At 34.5% G+C, this 23,068-nt stretch overlaps 1 protein-coding gene across 4 annotated transcripts in view; it reads right to left on the bottom strand.

Moving 5' to 3' along the window:
• The window catches only part of jvl (javelin-like), a 109,053-nt gene that overhangs the window by 64,886 nt on the left and 21,099 nt on the right, over nucleotides 1-23,068 (bottom strand). Inside the window, exons 2-3 of one of the 4 annotated variants that reach the window (XM_033470568.2) lie at nucleotides 982-1,055; nucleotides 806-864 (exon numbers count right to left, since the gene is read on the bottom strand). The exons of 1 other annotated variant lie outside the window; for it this stretch is intronic. The gene's annotated coding sequence lies outside the window, so the exon portion shown is untranslated. The remainder of the gene's footprint in view (nucleotides 1-805; nucleotides 865-981; nucleotides 1,056-23,068) is intronic. 2 more of the 4 variants (XM_033470569.2, XM_076518734.1) reach the window with 2 other exon arrangements.

The following is a 23,068-nucleotide window of genomic DNA, read 5'->3' as shown; positions in this document are numbered from 1 at the left end:
CGACAAGAAGACTATTAGGCGAAATAATAAGAGCGATTTAGGCTCGTTTCTGCCAGCTGCGGACAATTAGAGGCCGACGTGTAATTACGTTTGATGAAGTGTTATAAATAAACAGTTCATTAGAAAAATTGATCGTTAAACTGCATTTGTAACTAATTTTATAATATTGTGCAGTAGTGAATGCTAATGATATTATGAAATGCAAAAGTCTCGGACTTTGTTCTTATCAGTAATAATCATTCACAAAGATATACGCTATAAGTTTATACGATCATTTTCGTTTATTGCTGTATTATATTCATTGAGCATCGATCTTTATTGAAACATAAAATATTATACTAAACATAAATGAGATAATAAAATTCGTTATTGAAATATAAAAAAATATTCTACACGTATCTCACAATAAAAATAATAAGAATTGAGATATTGATGTAACGAAAATTTAACAGCTGAAAATTTTAAAAAATCGACGAACTAATTTTGTAAAATGTCAATAGAAGAAAGTTATTGAGAATATAGTTTTTCAATTTGAGAAAATTGATTTGAAAAGTATACATTCGTCAGCAAAATGATGACAGAGTCGCAATACTTAATCAACGTTGAGGTCTAAGACCGTTGCACAATATTTCCGACAAAATTGTCTTGTAATCAACGAATAAAACTTGCAGCACAGAAAAAAGATCGTGAGTTATTCCCGATACCATAATTTCGGGGGATTCCCCGTGCGAACATGATCGTATTAGACAGCTGTGCGCAGACGAGCATGATTCACCGTGTGTCTGGCAACTCTTGTGCAACTAACCTTATGTCTCTGAGAAGTCTGCTCAGTGTATTACACCTCAGACGAATGTTTTGTTATATCTAGAAACAGGAACAATGCCAAGATATCCACCAATGGAAATACTCTTACAAATTAAAAACAGAGCAGTACATTCAGAATAAGAATAATTTCTAAGGGGGAGAACAATTTCTATTTACCTTCAACCTGGCAATAATTTATCACTTAGGTCTTATTCAGAGGTAGTACAGATTCGTGACGTAAGGCTCCTTACCTGAAACATACAAAGTTGAATAATTAGATGAATTCTAAAATTAAGACATCAACATGTGACTCGATATAAATAATCACTGTAGAGTTTCTTTAGGTGGTTATTGTAATTTCGTGTTATTCTAACATTGTATTATTGTAATTTCTTACTGCTTTCAGGATAATTATTATAAACGTAATTATAAAGTGCGTGTCTTTGATAAATGTAAATATGTATACTTTCAAAATCTATATACGTGAAAATGTATATTTTTTTTAAATATGTCAAAATTGCATATATTTTTTAAATATCTGAAAACGTGTATTCTTTTTGAATATGAATAAATATATACTTTTCATGAATATGTAAAAACATATATTTTGTTAATGTATCAAAATGTATATTTTTTTAGTGTATCAAAATGTATAATGTTCAAATATGTGACGTAACGATAAAAATCGATAACGATCTATGCGATTCTCGCACAGGCCTGAATCATCGGAAGAGCAAAGCAGAGATCGAAATGCTTTCAAAACGGCGCGGCGCGGTCATCGACTAGTTCCCGGAGCACAATGATTGCAGCGGCCCGTGGGTCGAAAATTGACGAGTTTGACTTGGCATCGCGTTTCGGTCGAGGCGAGATGATATAGAGAGCCGCTCGCCGATTTATAATCCATATAAATCATTCGGGGTGGGCGTCGAGCGAACGCCGAGAAGAATTTTCACCGCGGGAGGGTCAACGATCTGGAAACGAACGTCGATCCCTCGCTTGCGATCCCGAAGAAACTCTCGATACGGAAGAACTTCCTAGACCCCGCTCGTCTTTATTAATCCTCCGGCCCGCGATAGGCCCGATTGTTCCTGATAACGTGTACGTGTTCGCGATTTAGCCGGGCATGTTCTATGCAGCCGCGTGATAAGTCCGGGCTACGAGGAAATATTTTACGTCGGCGAAAAGAAAGTTAGAAAGCAGGAACAAATAAAAAGAGACGAGAGGGAAAGAGAACAGAGTGATAAGGATTTGAAAAGAATGGAGAAAATGGAACGTTGCGGATCCTGCTTCGACTGCCAACTGTACTTCTTTCGATGAGGTATCTGTTGAGAAAGTATAGCGAAGTATCGTTCATTCTTGTTTCGAAATCGAAGACATGTAGACCATACCAAGTATTGTAACCAGAGTTGGGCATTATTTGTATTGTTTCGAATAAATATTTATTTATGATCATTATCCGAACGAATACGTTTTAATCGAATATTTTATTTATTATAATATACATACAATATATCCATACTTCTTTCATTATTCGTTATAAATTATTATATCTTCTTATTCGAATAATGTTTTATTCTATCATTTTATTTGAGTAATCCTTTATTCTATCTATTTATTTATTCGAATAATTCTTTATTGAAAAATCATGGATAATTATGAAAGAAACATTGGAAGGAGTGCAACGCTATGTTCATTTTATAAGATTGCATATCGCGTTCAGAAAATAATGGAATAAGCAAGAAAGATGAGAGGGAATGATGGACGACGAGAAGGAGACGATGATTAAGCACGATAGATACCTTCTATCTAGGAAGATCGATATAGTTCTCGAGAGTGACAGCAGTCACTGATACAGGAAGTGCACTGGAGCAGGGATGCAATCACACCTGGGTAAAAATATACCAATCAAGAAATACAAATGGTTGCAAATGTTATGTCTCTCAACTGTGTTACATATGCTTCCTTTCGAATAGTAATATATTTTTGTATTAAATGAAATACTTAATTCAAATAAATATTTTCTTTATTGTTATTTGAGATATAGTACGTACATTGTTGAAAGAAAACATTAAATTACATTCATCGATTAATAAATAATTAATAAATATTCATGGATATAAGAAGCTTATCTTTCAAAAACAATATGCGTTTGTACCTTTTGTGTTTGCATTTAAATAGAATTTTAAATAGTTAATAGAAATTTAGACACGTGAAATACTATTTGTAATTATTATTTCCATTACGTCTTATCTCTATGGCGACAAATAAATCATGAAATATTATTTCATGCAAACAAGAGTATCTCATTCACTATCTTCAATACTTTCTCAAATATTTTCACCCAGATTTTGGATGCAGCTTACGGCGTTCCTGTTTTGCTTTGTTGCGAATTCTGACGAGGCATGCCTGGACTCCGGCACCAGTTTCAAATCTTCCGGCTCGATCTTGCCGGAGTTTCCGTAACGATCGTTAGATAACACGATCTCGAACGCATTAGATACCGGCTTGATTAATCACGCGGACGTAATCTGCGCGTGATGCTTCGCAACGCATCTTTAAGCAGAAAACGATTGGACTCGGTCCGTTTTTGTCGGCAGAAAGTGCGGAAGAAGCAATCAGCCTGCATGTTCTCAAGCTTTCCTTCAGACTTTCCGAAGGAAAATGCAACTTGCGAAAAAAGAAACGAGAATATTTATAGCACTGAGAACTGTGCAACTGATTTTATATTGACTTTTATAGCGACGAAGAAGGATCGGTTGGTAGTTGCATCGAATGTATTGGCAATTAAAAAAATATTAAGATTAAGACAAATATTAAAGACAAATATTAGGTTCAAATATTAATTTAAAATATTGATTTAAAATATTAAGTTAAAATATTAGGTTAAAATTTTAATTTGAAATATTAATCTTTTTCGAATTTGAAATATAAGTTGAAAATTGTTTCCTGTTTGATTATTTTTCAACTTATCCTAGAATGATTATAACATTAATTTAGTAAAAACAGATACACAGAGAAGATTGAGATTCAAATTATAAAATTAAGGTTCTCAAACTTTTCTTCCGACTTTCTTAAGGACAATGCAACTTGCGAGCAACCAAATCGAGAAAATATTCATAGTTCTGAGAACTGTGCGACTAATTTTGTATTGATTTTTACAGCGTCGGAGAAGAATGGGTAGGTAATTGCATCGAATGCATTGGTAATTGCATCGAATGCATTGGCAATTGCATCGAATGGCAGTACAACTATGTAGTCACGTAAAGGGGATAGTTCCTTATAAACATGGTGGAACAGTGAATGAAAGTCGATTATTATAGCCCCGGGATAGTTATCTATTGAGGAAGGCAAGTGCATTGCGTGTATTCGATAGCGATGCACTTCACCATAGTAAATTCTTCGTTGCTGTTACAACCACACCTCAGCAAAATTAAAAGTAGAATCTTTCAGATGCTACCAAGGATTAACGAAGCCGATATTATACGTTATAACTTGTAACACACTTTTATATGTTATTTTCATCTGAAGTATAATATCAGATACTATGCAGTTTAGTTAAAGTAATGTTTTTATACATGTAAACGAAACTATCGAATCGTATATTATACTTTAATTAAATTACCTAGTCTTACACTTTTGTTGGACTATAATTAGTATTATTATTTACAATACGCTCTTCTATATTACTTTTATCTAAAATGTAATATCAGCTGCTGCGCAGTTTAGTTAAAATGGTGCTTTTATACACGTAAACAAAGCTATCATATCTAATATTATACTTTAATTAAACTATCTAATCTTACACTTTTATCGAACCATAATTAGTATTATAATTTACAATACGCTCTTGCATGTTTCTTTTATCTAAACTATAATATCAGATGCTATGCAGTGAAGATAAAATAGTGTTTTTGTTATGAAAAAATTTAGTAGCAAAGTTAGGTATCGCAATTTATTTATTAGAAGATTATAAACGACATAAAAATGAAGGATACCGATCGTTATTTCTGCAGCAGTATATGATAATCACAAAAAAGAAATCGTACGGTTTTCCTCTCTTATCTAACTTTAGAATGCAACAATAATCAGCTCAGATGCGCAGTCTGCCTTCGGTAGTGTCTTCATTAGAAAGAAATATGTTTCTCCTAAACCGAGGTTTAGTAAAACCTCGCGAGAACAAGGGAAAATGGTTTTTGTTCAAAGGATCGTTTCTTAATTACGAAAAACTAATTATCCGGATTGGGCGGTTTCCAGTGCTCGCGGAAAAGAAAGCTGGTAGGCCTCATTGAGGAAAAAGTAAAAGCACTTAACGTGAAATTTTTCATCGTAGAACTTGTTTCCTAGTGCGAGCTATAATAACTACTGCCATAAATAGTTAGCATCGTATCGCGGTTTTCGACGGAACTGCTTATTTCCGTTTCAATGCGTCCTGGAAAACTGCAAGTCGAATTATAGAAACTTTTAATACTTTGAAATTGTATCAATTTAATTTGTATTATAAAGGTCGTTCACGCCACGTAAATGAATTAATTAACTCTATTTTCATCGAAGGGACCTACAGACATCTTTGAAAATATTAATTTGAAATGTTAATTAGGAATATTGTTTTGATATATTAATTTAAAATATTAAGGTCAAATATTAATCTAAAATAGTAACTTCAAATTTTAGGTTTAAATATTACCTTGAAATATTCAAATTAAATACTAAATTCAAATATTACATTCAAATATTAAGTTGAAATATTATTAGAACATTAAGTATGAAATACATATTTTATAATTTCACCATAAAATCTATTTTATTATTATATCTTATGCTCAATGACCTAATAATTTAAAATAAATTAAATTTGAAACAAAAATTAAGAATCTAATATTTTAAATATTAGATTGAAATTTGAATTTAAAATATTAATCTAAAATTTGAATTTAAAATACGAATTCTAAATATCAATTAGAAATTCTATACTGATTTTAATTACTTTTCTTAAATGGACTTTAGTAAATGAAAAATGACATATTAAGTTTGTTGAAGGAACAAAAGATTTTTCTGTTGATAATATTGATGCAAAATAGCGATACATACTGCTGATATAAAAAAGCGATTCATGCACAGACATAAAACAGCGATCCATAGTGATTCGACATCACAAGGGAGTCCACTATTCTTTGCGACGCGTATAAATTACAATGCACCGCACAATGCAGCAGCACGCATAAGTCAAGCATGTCCTCTTTACTAACAAGGTTCGACATAAGTGGGTCGTGCGATCTACCCGTTTCATTGACGCTTCTTTTTAATACGACGAAGATAATGTCCTCGAATCGAACGCATTTTTCTCAAAGAACTGCTATAAAGTCGTCTGAAAAAATTCCATTTTGTAAGCAACTAAATATACAGTCATAATTGAATTACAAATCTTTACGCAAGATATAAATTTGCTGTAACAGTAGCACACAAAGGCATTCATGCGAAACATGAAACATTTACAAGAAACAGAAATTAAATAAATATTTATTTCATCTCCTCAGTATTTTAATAAATTGAAAATATTAGATTCTATATATTCGATTCTAAATATATTCTAAATATTAGAAGAATTCAAGATTGTTATTTTACTGTTTTGAGTTTCGCGCATCCATTTCTGTTATTATATGTGTAAAATCCGCAGTCTAGTCATAATGAATGTTGAACCTAATATGTAATTTTCAGTTCGATCGTAATTGCAGTTTGCAAGTTGTACTTTATTATAACTCATTATCCAATTACTTCGTTACATTTTAATCGCTGCAAGTCACTTTCAAGACGTGCCATTAATTAACATCGAAAATGCGACAAGTCATTTGAAGTTTTACAAAGCATATTGTCTTGCCAATTACATGGGAAATTTTGTAATTACAGAAGCAAGAATCGATTTATATTTTTAATAAAATTTCTATTTTATACATTAATTCCGATTTATATTTTAATGCGAAGTCGTGTTAATTAACATCAGAGAACAAATTAAAAATAGTGAGTCCCTTCTGTGTAAAAAAAAGATCCCAACGAAGGCCTAAAAACAGTAGCTCTACACTAGAGTACCCCCTCAATTAAAAGAACCTAAGCTTTTGTACCAACATTAAGAAGAAATACAAATGTATAATGATTTAAAAGACTCTAAAACGTTGCAATATCGCGCAGCAATTAAAACTCCCCACAGCAAACAATCGCATGAGAAAAACAAGACGCATTTAAACGACAGATAATGATCGGTCATCCTTAGAACAATAGGCCGGCAAGTCGGCAATCAGTCGTCCCGCGAAAAATATATTTCCGCGAGGACTGCGCACGCGTGACCTCTATCGCAGTGATTTAGTGAAACAACACACGTTGAATCGGGATCGCAAGAAGTGTATACGCCGGCACACACACCGCGCCGGTTTCCGCGTGCAAATGCCACGGTTTTGCAGTCCGCGCAGCCTTGTAACGCGAACGGCTGAAACAGTGGTTCGCTTCCGTTCAAAACGAAGTGCAAACGATCTGTAACGTTGCATTACCCATTCGATCCGGCTCGTACCGCGATAGAATTCGCCAGAATACGATGTTGCAAAACCGCGTTCGACCAACCCGGTGAAATTGATAACACCGTGCAACAAATGTTCCCGTTTTTGCAACCGATGGTGCGATTCTGATACTTCGGGATGCAGCACGTACGAACTCGAAGATCGTTTTGCCTATATGGAATTACTAGACTATGGATTGTATGCATTTATGGGACAATTGAGTAGGAGTTGCAATTTAAAATAGCAGGAATATTAAAAGAATGCAAAAACGTCTTTAATAGAAATTTAAATTTTCGTATATTTCCAATAGAAATTTAAATAGAAATTTTAGCTTGTAATAGATTTTTGATAGAAATTTTAGCTCATAATAGATTTTTAATAAAAATTTAGATTAATTTATTTTAAATGGGGGTTACACATCAGATATAATAAACTGTTAATATATTAATATATGTTTTTATATTTTCATATATTTTTTACAGTTAATTTATAACATTCTTATTTATTTAAGTTTTAAAGTTAATGGACTCGTACTGATCGTCTTCTGAGCCGTCCACATGCTTCTACGATCGATAGATGAGTTTTGCAATTTTAACTACACTTTTTTTTCTTGCAACACTTCATAGCAGATTTGAGTTTGCTGGACAACCTCGAAATCCAACGATCGATCTATGGAGGACCTTGATCTTGCCGAGAGAAAACCAGTTTCGCAACAACACCATGGACTTACGCCTTCGCATTTCCGTATTGCCGATGCAGATTAGACGTTAATGAAAGATAGAATCGCATAATCGCTACGGAACAACTGAATGGACCCGCTTTCCTTGAAAATTTACAGCACAAATTGATTTTTCGGAAGGTGCGGATCTTCGTGCGTTTATTTCCTAATCTCAGTGCGAAGTTCACATTTTGATTCTTGAAAACAGGTGTGACATCGTGTCCCTATTGTGTTTGCGAATGAAATATGGGCTTGGACTAGAGAATCGAGAGAATTCTGAGCTTGGAGACAGATCATCGTTTCAAATTGTTCGAACTATGACTATGCGTTAAAATTATTTTTGTCCTCTTAGCTGTGCAGATGAATATTTTCTTCGGTTCTCCTAAAATAATTCTAAAATTGTTCTAACAATGTTTCGAAATTATTCTAATATTAATCTCCATATGATATTCTATAAATATTCTACGATTATTTATAATTATCACAAAAATTTTACTGCTAAGAACCAAAAGGGACTACTTCAAGAAGCATTCAAATCTGTATAATATTATTATAATATTAATATTGCCCTACAGTATATTATACTGTTAATTATGACAAATATCTGTCAATAATTCTTATCCCAGATAAGAACGATAGAATATTTGCAAAATATTTAAAGAAGACTGCATTTCATAAAATGTAGATTTTATGGAAAAAATTTGTCAAAATGCATCGTTATCAATTATTTAAATTTTCTACAGCTCTCAGAATTTGTAATCATTGTTTTACATAAGATATAAATTGTTTTACTTTAATCTACAATATCACGTTTGCATGATTGCATTCATTCGATAATTATGACCACTGAATCATTCGAAATCAACGATATATTTTTCTCAGTCTTACAATTTTTGCATTACATACTTATGCATTTCTGCATTTCTCACGTGCAATTTACAGTAGTTTTATAATTTTTCGAAATCCATTAACATTCTTCTCCTTATGGTGAAAGATTGAACAGTGTTTTAGCATACCGTGCACGCTCGCGGTGCATTCCCGAGCGCGAAAATTCAGCAAGATGTTTCAGTAATCGAAACTATTTCTGTCCTCACCTCAAGCCGCTGCTGGTCGAAGGTAAAAACGATCTGACATTTGATTCGACAGGTAGCAAGAGAACCGGATAGTGAGTCAGTGAGACTTCGAGCGAAGGTTATCGATAAAAATTACGCTTTTTCCTGTCGAATTGGCTGCGAAATGAAATCAAGGCCGTTCAACGGGGCGTGGAATTGCAGCGAATTCCGGAAAAATTCAGACAGGTTTTTGTGGTAGTAATGCGAAATTTTTCATTCGCCGACAATGCAGAGGTTTTCTGCGTCGACGTGGATTCAAAGACTCCGATCAAATTGTCTCGATTATTTACGTTATTGTGCAATAGCTCTCTTACGTCGAATTATCCAACGTCGCCCTCGACCTCTGCGGCTGCGAACGTCGATGTTTCTTAATGAAAGTGATTACAATATTTATTAGATCTTTTTACGATATTCATTAAATATTTTTGCAAGATTTATTAAATTTTTAGCACTGAAGGGATGGTTAGCGAATCGGAGAGCGTGTTTAAGGTTACTATTAGTGCAGTTTATTGAATTGCTATCGATGAGCGCGGGCGCGACTAGCGTGGTGTCGTAGGGCTAGCAACTTAGGACAGACTGAGCTTTTGGAGTTGCGCGTTTGTCTCTTTTATAGTGGAAGAGAAGAAAGGAATAGATGGATCTTCGTAGGAAAGGAGAAAGTTGGGAAAGTCCCGTGCGGGTCGAGGTGTCCAGCTGTAAGGAGAATTGTTTTATTAGGGGTGCGTGATTTTTAGGGAATTTTGAGGATTAGGAACGGTACTTGTTTTACTGCTAGCGGCCGCGCTCAGGTAGAGGGATGCGACGCCACAAATTCTTCTTACGTATTCACAATTTCATATTTCAGTTAATTACTGTCTCGTTATGGCTCTACTATTTTCTCTAGGCCAAAAATACAACGGAGATCGGTCTCCCAGTTATCATGGAAATTGCAATCCAATGTTTCCATCTTGTTAGATAAGAAATTGCGAAACGAGAGTATGAGTCACGTTAATCTTACGCATAGGTCGGTCATTCGTTTCTCAGATACGACTTCCTACTAAAAGTTGATTTGTTCTAGCTCGTAATCATGCCAATCGAACAGAGAAAATCCCGGATATATACCTATCAAGTATACGTATAGTATGTGTACAGTGAAACACAGAAGAGGAAGTGATTTTTCGTTTCGCTGTTACATGAGTCACCGAGTTCTCGATCGCACAGAAATCCACGGTGTTTTGTCAGATAGAAATAGCCTTTTAACCAGATGAAAATGTTCACGAGCTAAATACGTCGGGACGCTGTCTGCGGCCCAAATTCGTGGACTAAATAACGCAACCCTCAAAAAGAATGATCGATAAACTGTGACAGATAAACTTTGACAGCGCGAAATTCGAACGTAATCGGTTAATAATTTCAACTACTTCGTAGTGGTACTACTTTTAATTGTTTTTTCTGTTCTCTCATTAACTCTTTTACTCGTAACATGGTTGTGGAGTATAATGATCAATCGTGGCGGAAATGAAATAAAATTTCTAATTAATGTATATTTTATTATGATATTTTATAAAAATTTAAGACAATTTTTAATTGAAATTTCAATGTAAGTAATTTAACTTATAATAAAATTCTAATAGAAATTTAGAATATAAAAATTTAATTCTAATTAATTAAAAGAAATTTAATAAATTTCGAATATAAAATTTAATCATAATGAATTTTTATATGAAATCTTAAAGAAACTATAAACATTTCCTTTCTTGAACATTCTTGTTTGTCTTTTCTGGCGGAACCTTCTCTAGAAAATTTAAACAATTTTTCCCTTCGACTCAAGAACACAAAAATTAAAATTCATAGTGATGATTTGGGTAACGAGAAAACTTATTAAATAAACTTATTAAAAAACATTCAAATTCATTCGAGAAAAATATTGCCCTTATTTTTTTCATGCATTGCTTACTACAGAAGAAATTTTAGAAAAAAATAAGTTAGAGGTGTGAAAGTAGAAGCTTCACCCTTTAACATAAGCTTAGGCTGATCACGGCAACGGATTTATCGCGGACAACTTTTCCAAACTGCCGACAATATTATACAATTAGAAAACGCAAATATCTCGACGTAAAAATTCGAAAACGGCTGAGAGATGCTTAGAAAACCGCAAATCGTTAAGTTTCTTCTGCAACCAGTTTTCTGCCTGGTCCGGTGGTCTCTCGTCGAAGAATTGCGGTTCAGTATTTTTGCGAGCAGAAGTATGTCAAATATTGATAGGTTTTCATGTTGCTTTTCGTCGTCTCGGTGAACGAGAAAGTGCAGAACCGCAGATGTCTAGGACAGAATTTAATGTCCTCGAAAGGTCTGATTCGAAAATTCTGACACGCCTACTCGGCGATTATAGTGAAAGCGAACGTTTCAATGTAACCGATATTTCCACGATTAATTATTTCTATATTATTATAACCTACGATTTTACAATTAATTTTTCCATTAAAAATATATTTTTCTCATCTTTAACGATATTGATACAAATTTCTAGAATTTTACATTATTTAATAAACGTTTGTCACAAGTAAAGATATTATTATAACCTACGACTGTTTAATTCATTTTTCCATTAAAGAGCAATTTTTCTCAGCTTTTACAGTATTGATAACAATTTTCTATAATGTTATATTATTTAATAAACGTTTGTTGCAAGTAAAGACATTATTACAATCTACGACTATATAATTCATTTTTACACTAAAAACAAATTTTTCCATTGAAAGTACAGTTTTCTCATATTTTACAGCGTTCATAAAAATTATCTATAATTATCCCAATATGTTTCATATTGAATCTTTCGAACGCTGCGAAAGAACTATAGCAGTGCCCTGACTAGAACTGATTCAAGAACCATTTTCACGACACATAATGTACGCTAGACTAAAACTATCGATATTGAAACACACACCCAACTGAGATCGTTTCCGCTATCAACAATAAATCGACTCGAACGACGACGTTAACTCGAAAGTAGAAATTCAATTGCACGGCATCACGGTGCCCCGGTGTCTACGCAAACTCATTACGGGGTGCGTTGGGAAATTCATTTTTCGAAAGTGTGTTAGCCATCAGCTGTCATTAAACGATGACTGACGATTCAATAGACGGAAGTCTGTTGCGCGATTAACGAACCGACGCATTAGCGTTTTTTTTACAGTCGAGTTCAACATTTTCGACACGGTCATCTTTTCGTAATTACCAAAATAGAATGAATCGAGTAAACAGTTCCGTTAAACTGATATCCTGGTCTGAGAGATCTTTTAAAAATATATTTCCCTTATGGCATTTCCTTGTAGAGTGCTCCGGCAGATTTGTCTGCAAAAGGATTTATGTATTTCGATTTGTAGAAATAACGAGGAATAGCGAAACATTCCGAATGAAATTTTTGTAATTTCAACAAAACTTCATTTCCTAATATTCTTGCAGTGTATTTCATTTCATTTCAAAAAGTCCATAGAAATGATACTCCGCCTGAATTCTCTTCGATTCTTTTAATTGTTCTGCTGTTTTAAATCGCATGTAGCCGACTACTCGCAAATCGAAAGTCGATTTAAAACCCAATGGTGAGTTACGGGACAGAGAAATCCTCTGGAAATTGATACGCGTTTAGACTTCGCGTTTCTCGTTAAGGAAAAAAATATAGAATTCGATTTCGTTCCGAACGATCTCTCGAGTATCCTCGAGCATCGGCGAAACGGAATCTTGTACGGTAATTAAAAGGCTCTCAATCTAAATAATAGAGGCCTCAAGGGGTCGTCGTCTGGCAGACCTGGTTTATCAATTACTGCGCTTGAAAACTTATGGGACGTTTGAGAGATAGAAAGAGAAAGAGAGAAAGAGAAAAAGAGAGAGAGCGAGAGAGAGAGTGCTATTATGGCGCGAATGCACGTGCGCGGAACGAAATTAAATCGTGAATATGCACATGCGTAACAATAGAAATTCTGAGTGAAGCCTGTCAGGCTCTGGTCATTATTCCGGCTTTTTCTAATATGGAATGCATTCGGCAATGGTATGCAGCGCGTCTCACATTGTTCCCTAATTTCTTCATTACCTGTCGACATCCGAGACCGAACATTTCCATTAAGCACCAATCCAACTTGCTCGATCAATATCACAGACTTCCTTAGCGATTTTTATTTACAAAATGGTAAGATCGATGAATTCTACATTTTTGATTCCGTGACGTGTTTTGCTTTATTATTATTATTTATTTAAGACTACGGATTTTTATGGAAAATAAAAATTGTTTGTATTTATTGCAAGATACTGTAGCAATATGTACATACCAATATTATATTATTTTGTTGCACTGCCCCATTCATAGCAACAAATTGGCGAATGTGACAAAACTCACTTTTTAAAAGAATGAAAAATAACGCAAGTAAAGCTAGGAAAAACTGAGATGAAACATTCGAATGTTTCAAGCTAGGATTACATAGGTCGCTTAGTTTCGTTATTTTATCCTGAACAAAAGAATCCCATTGATGGCAATGTTCGCCGACTAAGTTAACAGTTAATAAAGAATGACTTGTTGGTGTTAACAGTGTCGTTCAGTTCCCTTATACCACAGACATGAATGGAGTTCACAGACAGTTCACACTGTTCAGGACAGAGGCACAGCGAGTTCTGGGTCCTAGCCAAGCACAAGGCCCGAATATGATGGAAAGTGACTGTCGTTCTCGGTGTAACATTCCGTCGGGCATCGTCGTCGGATCGGTCCGCGTTTAGTTTCACCAGTGAAATGCAAACCATTCTTACAGACCGCTGAAAGTGCCCGGTGAAACCACCTAGTCTTCCACTAATAAACACTCCGGCGTGTATTTACACGATACACGCGTCGGACACGTCCTGCTCGTCAAGCAACGGGGCCAGATGTGTGTCGAAGGGTTGGTCCCCGGCACAGGATGTCTACTTTTCCTGTTGTATGCGCGTGCTCCGGCAAACGGAACTTTCTTCCCCGGTAACCCAGTTTATTCATATTTATCGCCGCCACGTTTATTTACTCTTTGTCTAATAACTCGACGAAGCGGGTTCCTTGCAATTTTCCTTCATGATTTTTCTTTGCAACTGTCTGTCGCTATTATTCTTCGTAATTTTCCATTGCGATATTTCCCTGCAATCTATCTTCGCGATTTTTCTTTGTAATTTCCTTTTGTAAGTATCCTTTTCGTTTTATCTTTGAAACTGTCTCTTACAATTATTCTTTGCGACTGTCTTTTGCAATTTTACTTTGCAAATATTCTTTCTACCTATCCTTTGCAGTATTTCTTTATAATTTTCCTTCCTAATTATCCTTTGCAATATTTCTTTATAATATTCCTTTACACATTTTCTATGTAATTTTCCTTTGTAATTATCCTTTGCAATATTTCTGTATAATCTTCCCTTGCAATTTTTCTTTATAATCGGCGTTTGCGATTTTACTTTGCAATTTTTTATCGTAATTATGCTTTGCAGTATTTCTTTATAATTTCCCTTTGTAATTATGCTTTGCAATTTGTGTTTGCAATTTTACTTTGCACATTTTCTTTGTAATTATCCATCGAAATATCCCTTTATAATTTTCCTTTGCGATTACCCTCTGCAATACGTCTTTACAATTTCCTTCTGCAATTATCCTATGCAATACTTCTTTACAATTCATCATTGCGATTTTTTATTGCGATTTCATTTTGCGATTTTTCTTAGCAATTTTTCCCCGGTTTTCGCCGGTAACCCAGATTATTGATATTTACCTCCGCCACGTTTATTTACTCTTTGTTTAATAACAAGGCGAAACGAGTTCCGATCCGTTCGAGCTGCTAGACTTGATATGTACATATACACCTATATGCTACCTGGCTTATCTTGGCTGGCAGAAAGTAAACCGATCGGAGCGAGAGTCTACTATGCTACCATGTGCTGATGAAAAAATAATTATACATAGTTTTAGCCTGTCGATTTCGATACGGTAATGTAACCTGTGACTGTGATTTATAAATCGAAGTGAGAGCTGATGGACCCGGCACATTTGCCTTCGAAACGCGCACTGGGAAATCTCCGAAAGTTGTCTCTGTTGCTGCATATTACTGCGGCAAATCAGAGTGATACAGAGTTAAAATTCAATAAATTCATAAAATTATATTTAATATATTATTTAAAATTCATAAAATTCAATTACATTGTATTTCAATTCTATTGCAATTCAATTACATTGTAAATCAATTACATTATAACTGAGTTATATTGTAAGTCAATCACAAAAATAGAAATATTCTTAAACATTTCTAATTTGTTTACATTTTGCTGTTCTATACCTAGTCATTGTTATTGTGAATGCATAAAATCAGCAAACTTTACTTATGTATCAATAAAATGATTTATAAATTTATTAAAAATGCTCCGCACACTTACTTTAAAATGATTCAAAGAATTTTTTCTCAATTACAACATAGATGCTCCAATGATTGATTCTAAGCAAAACAGAGTAGACTATGCTGATTTTATGCATTTCTGATAAAAAATCACTAGATAAAACAGCAACGTGTAAACACATTTGAAAATTTGAAAAGTATAAAAACATTGCTACCTCCTCTTCACTTTATCAAAATTATCGAAAGAAGATGCACATTTTTATTCGATTACTGTTTCATACTACAGATTTAGAACGTTTTCTATTCGGCACAAAGATCCACAGTCTAGACACCCATAAGTCAGAATACTGTTTTCGAAAGACAAATGAGGTATTACAGCGGGGCAGACTTTGAAACATCGTGCTTCTATTTCAAGTTCTCCAGTCTCGCTACCGAAAAACACCTGTACAAACACACGCAACGATTCACACGGCTCCGTACTTGCTAGCTTCGCGTGTCTCGTACATCGTACAATTTTTAAAGCCTGATTAAAATTTTTGAAACCTGATTCAGATCTTTGTAAACACGATTAAGACTTTTGTAAACGCGATTAAGATCTTTGTAAACACGATCAAAATCTTTGTAAATATGATCAAGATTTTTGTGAACATAATTGAAATCTTCGCAAACGTGATTTAGATTTTTTAGAGGTGATTAAAATGGCGTTGTCGTCGATAATGGGAGACAAAAGGCTCGATCATTGTACGCGCGAATTGCCAGAGACGAACTCGGCTGACCTTAGGCGAAGTTCCACTCGTGAACCATGGCGCAGCGTGACACGTGAACAGTTTTCAATGCCAACAACTCGTTTCCTGTGCGAACAATGCATGCAACTACGCAATGTGCTGCACCCTCCCAATGTTCGACGTCATTCGGTTCTGTATCGCTGATTTTGTTTCGATGGAGAACGATCTCGTGCGATAGAACGCTTTGGTGAGCTTTGGCTTTCGAGAATGTGTGTCATTTATTATTAGACTGAAGATTTCGTGCAGTTATGAAATTAATTACAATCCGGTTCCTGTGTTTCGCACAGTATGAAGCTTCGATGAGTTCTTTTTATATTCAAGAATCGAATATACTTTTAATTTGATGTAATTTATTATTAGGCTCTGGATTTTATGCAGTTGGGAAATTAATTCCAACTTGGTTCCCATGTTATGAACGGTGTAAAGTTTTGATGAAATTTTTACACTCAAGAATTCAATATAGTCTTCAATGTTGCGTGATTTATTATTAGACTGGGGAATTTCTTTAATTATGAAATTAATTCCAACTCGGTTCCACTATGAAGATGTAATAAATTTGTTTGCATTATGTTTTACACATTATAACGCTTTAATGAGTTTTTCGCTTTTGAGAGCTTGATACAGTCTCACTATTATTCGGTAAATTTTGTGCAACTCTGACATTAATTCCTTCTTGTTTTCCGCGTCCAGCAATCGATGCAATCAATTTTAATTTCTGCAAAAAGCTTCGCAATTTGCTCGTAATGCGTGAACTGTGACCTCGTCGAAAATTGGTTTCATCGAAAATTCTAGTGGTTCCAAAAACTGCATGAGAAAATACTTTGCCAAAGACATATGATATTTGAGTGAGCAGATTCCAGCGCGGATCTAATTGCATTTTAAGCGAAGTAATCGTGTCGAAAGTGCGCACTCATTAGACCAATTATAACAGAACATTAGAAAAATATGTAGAGCCTTCTTGGATTCACACATTCGATCAATAGTAATGATTTCTCACTGTCTGCTCTATAACGAGGCAACGAGAGAAATGCGAGACAATGGACGTCCGGCGGACAATTGCTTGAAATTTAATAAACAATAACCGAAACACGTCACCGAATCCAACAAGTCTAATTTGAAAGAGTGCAATCTCTACTTTCACTTGCTCCGATTGTTTTTTTTTTCAACGATACCATTTTCCTGGAAAATGGTAAGAAATCTGAAGCTGTTGTTTTTTCAATTTAACAAATTCACAAAATTGTAAGAAGATCTAAAAATTGTAAGAAGTTTCAAGAAATTATAAGAAGTTCCAAAAAAGTTTTCGAAGCAATTCGAGCTATAATGCATTCGAAGATTAAAACCTTCCACCAACGATGACATAAAAATTAACATATAAGAATGTGCAGACATCGTACAGTATGTTAATTCGAATGTCGTCCAATCAGCGAGCCAATTAAGGCTGAATTTCATTCTAAGAGCAATAAAACGGTTACAAAAAATCGTACATGAAATTTTATGGGGTCGTTACAAGGAGAAACCTTTAAATCCGTGGTGATTCGAGCGTACGAAAAAATATTGTTTAAATGCTACAAACAAGGTTCAATCAGAAAAGTCAAAATAAAAGTTTTACAAAAATAAAAAGTACACAATTTCGTTCGCTTCTTGACCCAAATTGTTTAATTTGCGATTATTGAAATTATAAGAATACATTTACGAAGAATTTACTCAATTCTGTTTCATTGAACATACACTATAATAAACACCGTTAAAAATCTGAATAAATATATATATTAAAAGGTTTAGAAGGAATAGCATAAAAAAATATGATTAAAAACATTGACAACTCAGTTAGATTTTTGTCAAAATGTTTCGCCATTCGAGTTTTAACGTTTTGATCGCTGCGTCAGTTATGACGTGGACGACGGAATTATTTACTCAGATTTGAAAAATAATTTGTATGCTAAACTTTTGCATCTTCATAATTTAATTAGAATCCGCAAACTGCAAAAACATTTACAAAATAGTTCGTACAATCTAACTTCTCGATTTTAACTCGACTAATTGTAAATCAAACGCTTGAATTTTCCTTCGAGATTACCTTCGAGATTAGAATCTCGGCTATACGCCACAGCGTGCCAGTCGAAGTGTTAAAGGATTCGAATAAACGATGATTCAAAACTGTTAACCACGGCTGCAAACTGAAAGTGCTGGGCTCCGTTGGCCCAAGGTTGCTGATGGTTTTCAAGCTTCGCCAGAACGTCGAACGTAGGCGTGCATTGTCATAGTTCGCGTTGTCCGAGTTCGAACGCAACATCGGCTCGACGATAACTCGGCGTTAACTCGGCGAAACCGGATATAATATTCAAAACGACCTACAGTCACGGTTTAGGCGAGTCCGCTTTATCTTCGAAGCCCTCGTCGAACCGCTATCTTTACTGTCTCGCGCAAACATCGCGCGGTAATTCGCACCGCTGAATTTTTACAAGCACGCGCGTCACTGCGATTCGATGCGATGCGACGCGACACGGACGCAACGCCCTGACGCTTCTCTTTCTTAACGCGGGTCGAAAGTGAACAGACTTGTTAATTTACTTAGGGACTGTGCCCGCGGAATCGCTGCCGAACTCAGATTTCACTCCGGAGACCTTGCGCGATTGTACAATTTCGCAATATTTCTTTGCACATTTTCTTTGCGATTTCTCTTTGCAGCGTGCTTTGTAATTTCTTTTTTACAATTCTTTTTGTGCAACATTCCTTTGTAATTTAACCTTTGTAATTTCTTTTTACAATGTTTTTCCAATCTTTTTTATGCAACGTTCCTTTGTAATTTTCCTTTGGAATTTACCATTGCGATATCACTTTGTTATTTCTTTTTGTAATTATCCTTTGCAATTTCTTATTGCGATTTTTCTTTGTAATTTTATTCGAAATTCTGTTTTTGCAACCGCTTTTTACAATTGTACATATGATAATTATTATATCAATATTCTGTACATATCTTTTTTGTCATTTTTCTTTGCAATTTTCTTTTTGCGATTTTTCTTTGGAATATTCTTTCTTCGACTGTTCATCGTAATTTTCCTTTTAGCAATTTTTCAATGTAATTTTTATTGGCAATTTTCTTGCTGTTTCAACTGTTTTTTGCAATTTTAATGTGCAAATATTCTTTTAGTTTGCCTGTTTAATTATCCTTTGCAATATTTCTTTGTAATTTTTCTTTTTTTGATTCCTTTCTTAATAATTCTTCTTTTCTTTTTGTAATTATCCTCAACAGTGTCTCTTCCTATTGTCCTTAGCAATTTGGACATTCAATAACTCCTACAATAGCGACAATTTCGAAGCCTTTATACAATGACCATTAATTTCGCTCGGTGAAGATCTTGGTTGCGCGATGATTCAATTCGATCTCGCAATTTTTCTTTGCAATTTGTGCACCGCAATTTATTCTTACGCTGATGACAATTTTGGAGATTGCACGTAATATTTGTCCGGTCCTTTAATATTGAAAAGGATAGCAGAAAATATAAAACGTGATGACTAATAACGCGATTAATATACGACAGCTCTCACAAATTGTCAAAAGATACCTTCATAAAAGAATATTCTCACCTATACTTTTAATCGTTTCAATTCACAAATGTTGCTACCACTTTAATAACATTTGTCTAGATAAATGGCGAATTGCGTGAACATTCGCAGTCTGTTAATTAAAATTGAACAAACTAAACAATTTCAATAAAAGAGAGTCCACTGGTTACGCAAGTTTCACAGCAACACAATGCCCTTTATTATACAATACACGTTCACGTTTATTCAATGCGAATTTCACAGTTGTTCCTATTAATCCTCTTCTGTTACTTCACACTGTTTCGATTTGAATATCAACTTGTTTCAGCTTGTATGCCTGAATAGAATAGAATAATGGCGCCGTTATCGGGTGCGTTCTGTTTCTACAGATTATAGTATTCGCATACTGATCTCTTACAATCGTTTCTACATTACAGCACAATAAACAGTTTAGATAATAAACGTATCGATTGTTTCATCGAAATTCAGCTTCCTCGTTTTGCATCGTGTAAACCTTTGCTTCTACTATCCAATTTTTAACTAAACTCTCATATCGCATGTTCTTCCTCGTATTGTTTGCAATTTCACTCATTTGCATACGAGAAACACATAACATTCTTTTTATCAATGTCCAGTTGCAACATATCGTCGGATTCATAAAAATCCTTTACTTTGCACTGTATATATTTATTAATGCTTTAAACGAAATGGTTTATTATACATTGTTACTTACTATATATTACTTATTATTATATATTACTACTTATTATTACATATTATTATATATTACTACTTATTATTACATATTATTATATATTACTTATTGTTATTATTACATATAAATATGTGTAAATTGTTGTTATTACTTTCTAATTATTCGAATGAAATTGAATCTTTTCTTTCTGCCGTATCATTTTCAATTAAAATCTTCCACGCTTTTCAATTCGGCTGATCGACGAACAAAAGACGAATGCATTTCTCTAAGAAAGCCCGTGTAGGTGTCAGAAGGCGTCCGAGATTAAAACGCATCCATAAATGGTAATTGCGGGAACGGGGCCCGCGTGCAGCCGCAACAAGAAAATTGAATTATCGGAGCGATCGTTGGTAGTATTGGTTGAATAATGGCAGATAAACAAAGGTACATAATCGCGTAACACGCTTTCTAATGCCCGCAACGAACTCGGACGCGTATAAGCACCGAGCATCCATCCAGTCGCCTCGCGGCCCGAAAGTGGGACACGTTCGACTAACGCTTTTTAACAGTTCTGACAATGAATATAAGCGGCTTTATTGCATCGTTTACATCGAACAGTTTTTCTACATTTTTTTTTTGTTATGTCGAGCTGAGTCATAGTTTCTCGGAAAATGATGCTGAGCCTGAATACCACGGCAACGACTCCCCTGCGCGCGGTAATTATTCAATGTTCTCTCTTCTCTACTTTGTTGAATCAGCCTCGCTGATCGCTAATTTGTCTTTCGCGGAACGTCAAAAGCTATTATGTCGCTAAATTCGTTGTTAGTATGATAATATTATAACCTCGACATAATTATCTCGCGAATTAGCGAAGCTTTCGATTTTGATGATAAATCGTGGATTGTATCATTTGAATGTTCGGACTCTGAACTTTTTCGTGAACTTTTTTCTGAGAAAGTGAGAACGAAGTTTTTCTTGAAAATTGAATTTTAACGACTCCATAAAGATCAACAAATTATTCTGCAGCTTAGATCGCAGTAAATTTTCAGTTTTATCAAGCCATTGTAAAAAGAAGACTTTAATATTCGAATCCATAGTGATTTGTGTAAAAAATAACACGTTTTAAAGACCGAACAGTTGCTTTGAATTTGCATAACTCAGTGTATCTTTTATTTACACTTCTCTAATGCATTTTCTTTTTTAAACGTGCTTTTGTATTAAAAAATGTACGAAAAATGAAGATCGTATCGGTCTCTCCGAATTTTACGAATTCTAACGTCTTTACAAATTTCAACAATTATTTTCACCATTCAGAACACCGCGGATTTTAAATAAATCTTCAATCGTCGAATCTATGGTGATTTGAATCAAAGACAAAATTTGTTTATATTTGTGGAGACATTTTAACTACGAGAACAAAGTAAAAATTTATTTACGGAATTCGCTACATTTATCTTCGATAATTAAAATAGTTATAATTAGACTGCGGATTTTATGCATTTTTGACAAAAAAAAAAAAAGTGAGTAGTTTAAAATAAGATTTACAAAATTCAAAGGTGACACTGTACTATTTATGATCAACTGAAATTATTTTAAGAAGAAAAATCTGTCTATTCAGTCTCCATTCCTTTAAATCGATGCACACCGCAGAAGCGTTAAATAAAATTGTTCAAACTCTATAAAGCGGTTTTGTCTCTGCAGAAACTATTTAACAGCGGGAGGGTCGTAAATAATCTCGATATTACCCGATGACAAAAAACATGACACATCAAACCTACAGTGTACTGATGGGCAGTATATAAACCTGTTTAACAGCAGAACTTTATGATCTCGCGACCACAGAAATTAAGCGAAAGTTATAGATTTCTTTGATGGGTGATGTCTCTAAATAGAAAAATCGAGAAACGAGAACACGGACTGGCTGAGATTCGATATCGAATCGATTGCACCGTCAAGAAAATAAATCTCCTTGGTGCGAGAAAGAGCTCGTCCGTTCGTACGACTATTCGCAAGAAAGTAAATTCCCGGGAGGAAAAGCGCGCCAGTAAAATCGATGATTATGATACATCGACGTCGAGGATAATTAACGAATTAACATAAATTAGAAAATCTGTTGTTCGCGGAATTTATGCGTGGCGAATTCCGCTTTACTGCGGCCGTTCGCCGGAAAACAATGCGCTATTAAAAGCACGTATGTACTTCGTAACGAGTTCGCTAATTATACCCGTGCGTTTTCTTTGGTAATATATTGACCGCGGATTTTGTGCCTTTATGACAAAAGCGTGCAGCTGATCAAAAAGATTATAGCATAGGCAAATTGGATAAAAATAGGCAAACTTTGACTGACGATGACTCCGCGAAAAATTATTGTAGGGCGATGACTTTCTTTTAAATTGAAGGGGAAGGCATTTCGTCGAACTTGGCAATTTTCAATATATTCAATACAATTTCATTATCGACGAACATAGCCACATATTTAAAGGATCACAGTGA

This window comes from Megalopta genalis, chromosome 2 (genome assembly GCF_051020955.1).
Source record: "Megalopta genalis isolate 19385.01 chromosome 2, iyMegGena1_principal, whole genome shotgun sequence".
NCBI lineage: Eukaryota > Metazoa > Arthropoda > Insecta > Hymenoptera > Halictidae > Megalopta > Megalopta genalis.
This window is presented reverse-complemented; position numbering and strand designations above follow the sequence as displayed.